This window comes from Arachis hypogaea, chromosome 3 (assembly GCF_003086295.3).
Source record: "Arachis hypogaea cultivar Tifrunner chromosome 3, arahy.Tifrunner.gnm2.J5K5, whole genome shotgun sequence".
NCBI lineage: Eukaryota > Viridiplantae > Streptophyta > Magnoliopsida > Fabales > Fabaceae > Arachis > Arachis hypogaea.
In genome coordinates this window covers 27616751-27623281 of record NC_092038.1, presented here as the reverse complement: position 1 = coordinate 27623281, position 6531 = coordinate 27616751, and positions in this window count along the sequence as shown.

The window sequence follows — 6531 nt, the reverse complement described above, 5'->3', positions numbered from 1 at the left end:
TTTTAGTTAAAATTCACTTTTCTGGACTTTTACTACGAGTTTGTGTGTTTTTTCTGTGATTTCAGGCATTTTCTGGCTTGAAATTGAGGGACCTGAGCAAAAATCTGATTCAGAGACTAAAAAGGACTGCAGATTGCTGTTGGATTCTGACCTCCCTGCACTCGAAGCGGATTTTCTGGAGCTACAGAAGCCCAATTGGCGCGCTCTCAACGGCGTTGGAAAGTAGACATCCTGGCTTTCCAGAAATATATGATAGTCCATACTTTTCCAGATTGATGGCCCAAACGGCATTCAAGTCCCCTCAGGATTTCCAGCGTTAAACGCCGAACTGGCACAAGAATGGGAGTTAAACGCCCAAACTGGCACCAAAGCTGGTGTTTAACTCCAAGAAGAGTCTCTACACGAAAATGCTTCAATGCTCAGCCCAAGCACACACCAAGTGGGCCGGAAGTAGATTTTTATGTCATTTACTCATCTCTGTAAATCCTAGGCTACTAGTTCTCTATATATAGGACCTTTTACTATTGTATTTTCAGCTTTTGATCATGTTTTTATGATTGAACCCTCTTTGAGAGGCTGGCCATTCGGCCATGCCTAGACCTTGTTCTTATATATTTTCAACGGTGGAGTTTCTACACACCATAGATTAAGGTGTGGAGCTCTGCTGTACCTCGAGTATTAATGCAATTACTATTGTTCTTCTATTCAATTCCGCTTGTTCTTGTTCTAAGATATCACTTGTTCTTCACTTGATGTGTGATGATCGTGAATCATCATCATTCTCACTATAAGTGTCTGCAACCACCTCCGTTCTACCTTAGATTGGGTGAATATCTCTTGGATTCCTGATACCGATGCATGGTTGATCGCCTGACAACGAGTGCTCGCCTGACAACCGACCCAGCCATTCCGTGAGATCAGAGTCTTCGTGTATAGGCAAGAACTAATGGCGCATTCAGAGAATCCGGAAGGTCTAACCTTGTCTGTGGTATTCTGAGTAGGATTCAATGATTGAATGACTGTGACGTGCTTCAAACTCCTGAGGGCGGGGCGTTAGTGACAGACGCAAAGAATCACTGGATTCTATTCCGGCCTGATTGAGACGACAGATGGATAGCCGTGCCGTTAAGGGTGCGTTGAACATTTCCACTGAGAGGATGGGAGGTAGCCACTGACAACGGTGAAACCCTTGCATAAGCTTGCCATGGAAAGGAGTAAGAAGGATTGGATGAAGACAGTAGGAAGCAGAGAGACGGAAGGACAAGCATCTTCATACGCTTATCTGAAATTCCTACCAATGAATTACATAGGTATCTCTATCTTTATCTTTATGTTTTATTCGTATATCATCATTCATATCCATTTGACTCTGCCTGACTAAGATTTACAAGGTGACCATAGCTTGCTTCATACCAACAATCTCTGTGGGATCGACCCTTACTCGCGTAAGGTTTATTACTTGGACGACCCAGTACACTTGCTGCTTAGTTGTGCGAAGTTGTGTTTATGCCATGGTATTGAACACCAAGTTTTTGGATTCATTACCGGGGATTATTTGATTTGTGAAAAGTCTTGATCACAATTTCGTGCACCAATGTGGTAACTTGCGAGTGAAGCAAGGGGAAAAGTTATGATCAATGGTGATCAACGATGATTATATGAGATATGGAGGATGACGGTAGGAGTACCGTGTATGCCATGAGCTGAAGGGCTATATCTATTGATAAATGGCTGGTTCTTGATTGAACCATGAGCCGGATGGCTGAGTTATTGCCGGGTCACGGCAAGCCATTATTGATTATGGCTGAGTATAAATGCATATATGATTAATGAATGAATGTGTTGAATGGATAATAATGGGTAATGTCGAAAGGTGATGTGTAACCCCGGGTAGTAGGCAGTGGCGTTGTCCACTTGCTCCGAGTATGAGACGGAAAAGGATGTTTATGATAAATGAGTTAATTATGGAGTTTTGAATGAATGTAACTCTGATACCTGGGTAGTAGTACGGGTTGGGGTTCGTTCCACTTGCTCCAGGTTAATGTTTGAGATTTGATAACAATGAGGATTGATAATATGAATTGAGATTGATTGAATATATGCTTGAGATACCTAGGCAATAGCAAGGGTTGTGGTTCGTCCTGCTTGCTCCGGGTTAATGCTTAAGATACCTGGGCAGTAGCAAGAGTTGTGATTTGTCCCACTTGCTCCAGGTTAGAGATTGTGACACCTGGGTAGTAGCGGCAGTAGTGGTGAATCCACTCGCTCTAGGTTGAGCTTTTAACACCCGCCTGGGTAGTAGCCGTAGTAGTGGTTGTTCCACTGGCTCTGGTTGAGCGGGTAGTAGCAAGGGGGTTGTAGCTCAAACCTACTTGCTCCGCAAGAGGTGTTTTTGTCCAACGGTTAGCTACCAGGACATGTCGGGTTGGCTATATAACCGACAGATGATATCATCAGCCATAGGGCAGGCATACATCATCTGCATATGTTTGAATTGATTGGGTTTGCCTATTTGTTTTGGATTTCTACATTATATATACTATGTTACCTGATTATGTGTTACTTGTTCTGCTTGTACCTTATTTGTGTATTACTTGTCTGTATTGCTTGTGTTTGTACAACTGAAAGATCCATCATGTTGATGTCGGTGTATGTTGAGGGCTGTTCTTGATGAGATGAATTGATGATGCGATTGCATGATGATGATGATTTTTGAATGAGATCATTTGAGCCCCCTGGGTGGACGCAGTGATGTGATTTCACTAGCTCCAGGCGAGGGTATGATGTATTGATATAGAGTTGCTGAGGCAGAAAAACTGGTGATGGTTTTGCTTATGATTCTGAGTCTGATTCGTGGAAGAATCAGCGAGTTGGGAAACATGTGTAACATGAACTAGATTTAGTATCCCCTTACAACAGATGCCTATTCATGGATTAGTGAGAATCTAGGCTGGATACTTGGTGAAAAGGAGTTTAGGATGCTTAGCGAGTTTTTATTGCAGTGCATTGTATTTATTTGGCACTTTTACCGTACTGGGAACCCATGGGCCCGGGGTTCTCATTCCGTATATATCTCTTGTTTTTCAGATACAGGTTCAGGTGCTCAGAAGTGAGCTGCGGTTCGTCTGAGAGACGGCGAAGATATTTATTTTTCTCTACTTTGTGTTTTCCTTAGAATCTCTCCACCTTTGTTTTGAAAAGATTATATTATGTGTTGAACTCTTTTGGAACTTGCCTATAGAGGCTCTTATGTTTCCTTTGGGAGAGATTAGGATGTACTGTTGTCAGTTACTTTCATACTGTACCCTAGCCGGCCTAAACTTCGCGGGTCGCGACTAGTGGCTATTTACTTATGTTATATATATCTATCTGTTATCTATCTCTTAATCTCCTTTATGCCTTGTCCGTATATCGCTTTCGGCTTCACGTTTTATCTTTTCGTTGTCGAAACGTGAGTGATACGTCTTCACGATTTTATTTCTACTCTTTTCAGGCTTCTCGATTAATACTCCTTTCGAAATTACCTATATTTATATATATTAAAAATCCACCTGAGAGTCGTACCACCGTAATATCATTGACTTATGACTCGAGCATAAGAATTTGAATATTAGGGTGTTACATTATGGTATCAGAGCAGTTCGTCCTCGTGAGCCTGAGGGATGGAACTGCTTATGCTTCAATGCATACTCTGAGTCTGTGCCTGTGCTAGTTAGGGTATCTAACCGATACATCTATCATGAAGTCCATGAGTGTACCTTTGGTACTTCGAAGCACTATACTTCCGATATTGAGACTGATCAACTTGATATCGATTGTTTGGTGTGTATAGGAACCAGATGGCGCCTCGTGGACCCGGTCGGGGACGTGAGAGAGATCGTACTAGCACGCAGGAACCGGAAGTCAACCCGAATAACCCGGTAAACCTTATGGCGGCATTGGAGAATATGGCTGCTGCTATGCAGGCCACTGCGGAGGCCCTTGGGCAACAGATAAACAATAATGGCAATGGCGGAAGGGAAGCTCAGGGCCCGATGACACTGGCAACTTTCTTAAAGGTTAATCCACCTAAGTACAAGGGAACCACTAATCCGATTGAAGCTGACACCTGGTTCCAGGCTATGGAGCGAGCACTACAAGCGCAGTTGGTGCCTGAAGAGCAGTGTGTTGAATTTGCTACCTATCTGCTTACTGGGGAAGCATCGCATTGGTGGCAAGGGGCTCGACGTCTCCTACAACAGGGGAATGATCTTATCACTTGGGATGCCTTCCAGGTGAAATTCTATAAGAAGTACTTTCCAAATTCTGCCAGGACAGCCAAGGAATTGGAGTTACTACAGTTGAAGCAAGGTGCTATGTCCGTATCTGAGTATACAGACAAATTTGAGGAGCTATTCAGGTTTTCCCGCATGTGTCATGGAGCTCCGGGAGACTTCGAGGAATGGAAATGCATTAAGTATAAAAGAGGGCTCCGGAGCGACATCTTGAGTTCAGTGGGACCAATGGAGATCCGAACTTTTTCAGAGTTGGTGAATAAGAGCAGAATTGCTGAAGAGTGTGTGAAGAGGATGGTTGCAGAGAAAGGAAGTCATAGAGAGCACAACCAAGGATTCACACCAAGGGGTCGAGAGTTTAAGGGGAGAGGATACATACAACGCTTTCCCCAAGGACAGAATAACTTTGCAACGAGTGAGGAGTCCCAAAGAAATGGTAAGGGAAAGCGAACAGCGACTTCTTCTGATGTTTCGAGCTGTCAAAGATGTGGAAGTCATCACCCAAATAGGCCGTGCCGATTGGGGTTAGGTGTATGTTACAAGTGCGGGTTACCAGGGCATGTATCAAGAAATTGCCAACAAGGAGAGAGTCAGGATGCGGGCCGATTGCAACAGTAAGATTGAGGTAATTATTATCATCAGCTTAAAGGACAGTGCGTGATTTTATAATACTGCCTATACAGTAAAACTGGGAATGTCAAGCTTAATATTAGACTAAGAAGCAAACCGGATGGTCCGAGTAAGGAATTGCCTTAATACAAATGGATAAATGCCTGTAATGTAAGTGATTTTCTGTTGAGAATGATGTGTTGTGTTTGTTATATAGTTGGTTGATTTCTAGATTTTTGGTAAAACGGATTGAACCTGTGACTTTTAGTTCCTTTGATTTAAATAGATAAGAAATGGTCCTAAATGATGGATTTAGAAATGTGATTTGAAATGCCAGTCATGCTAAGTTGTGGTTGGGTACTTGAGGAAATAAGTGATGGAGCTAATACTTGACGAGAAATCAAAGTGGCATAGCGGAAGCTTGCTAAAAGCGTTAGCATAGTATGGTAATAATAAGGAAAAATGGGGTATGATTAGAAATGCTTTATGCTTTGAGTACTTAAAAGTTTAGTGAGCTTATGCAGATAATGATTCTAATAATTGGAATTAATTGCGGCTGTGAGCCTTAATGGTTCTGAAACGGAGGAGGAAATTATCATTGATGCGTAGTCGGATTTAGATGATGATTGAGTGCAAGTTGTCGTGTTCGAGAGACGAATGCTATGATGTTGGGTCATGGTGACCTTGGATTTAGATCAAGATTTGTAATGATCGGTTTCAGAGGAATCGTTTGGAAACTTTTAAATTGCAATACTGATGCGGTATTGAGATTGGTTTGAGGGAGCCCGTGACGGGTGGTAAACTCCAATTTTTGGGGAGGTGCTGTTGAACTTTTTTTCCCAAGAATTTGAAGTAGTGTTGCTTATATTTTTGAAAATGATTTTTTTGATCTGAGTAACTTCAACAAAAGAGATGTGTCTCGAAAGCTTTTATAGATTAGTAAAGGAAAGCGGATTCTTAAGAGTTTGTCAGCTTGTTAGTCCAAACTCATTGAATTCTAAAAACGAAGAAAGCTTTGATTGATTATAATGATGTGGGATGATGGCTATGATTAACGATGATGGCAATATTATTGATGACATGATTTGAGATTTAATAGGGTGTGGGTTGATGAGACGGTAAAAGTAAGGAACGAGGCTGTTGGTCAGCGTTGAATGAACGACCGATACCCTCAGGAATAGAGAAATCAGAGCGCGGTAATGGAAGCGCGCAGAGTAAAAGGACCTTGGAACTGTTATGCATTTGATATAAAGGCATATTATGCTCGCGTACTCGTAGGGATGGATGAAATTTTTGAGGGCGAAAATTTCTGTTAGGGGGGTAGAATGTAATATCCGGTCTAACCAAAATTAATTAAATAATGATTTAAGTAGGAGAAAATATGGTTGGAAGATTTGGCAATTGGAATTTGATGATTTAAATATGATATTTGGATTCAGTGAATTTTACCGAGTCGGAAGACATAGTTTTCTGCGTAAAAGCGCGCAGTAGAATTTTGACCGAAAGTACTGACTGAAATCTGTCTGGTACTGCAGCTGAGAAAATTGATTATGAGTAAATAAGATTAAGAAATGAGGAATTATAATTAGGGGAGGTAGAAATATTTGAAGTGCGATTTAGAGCGCTAATCTTAAAGGTTTTGGTCCAA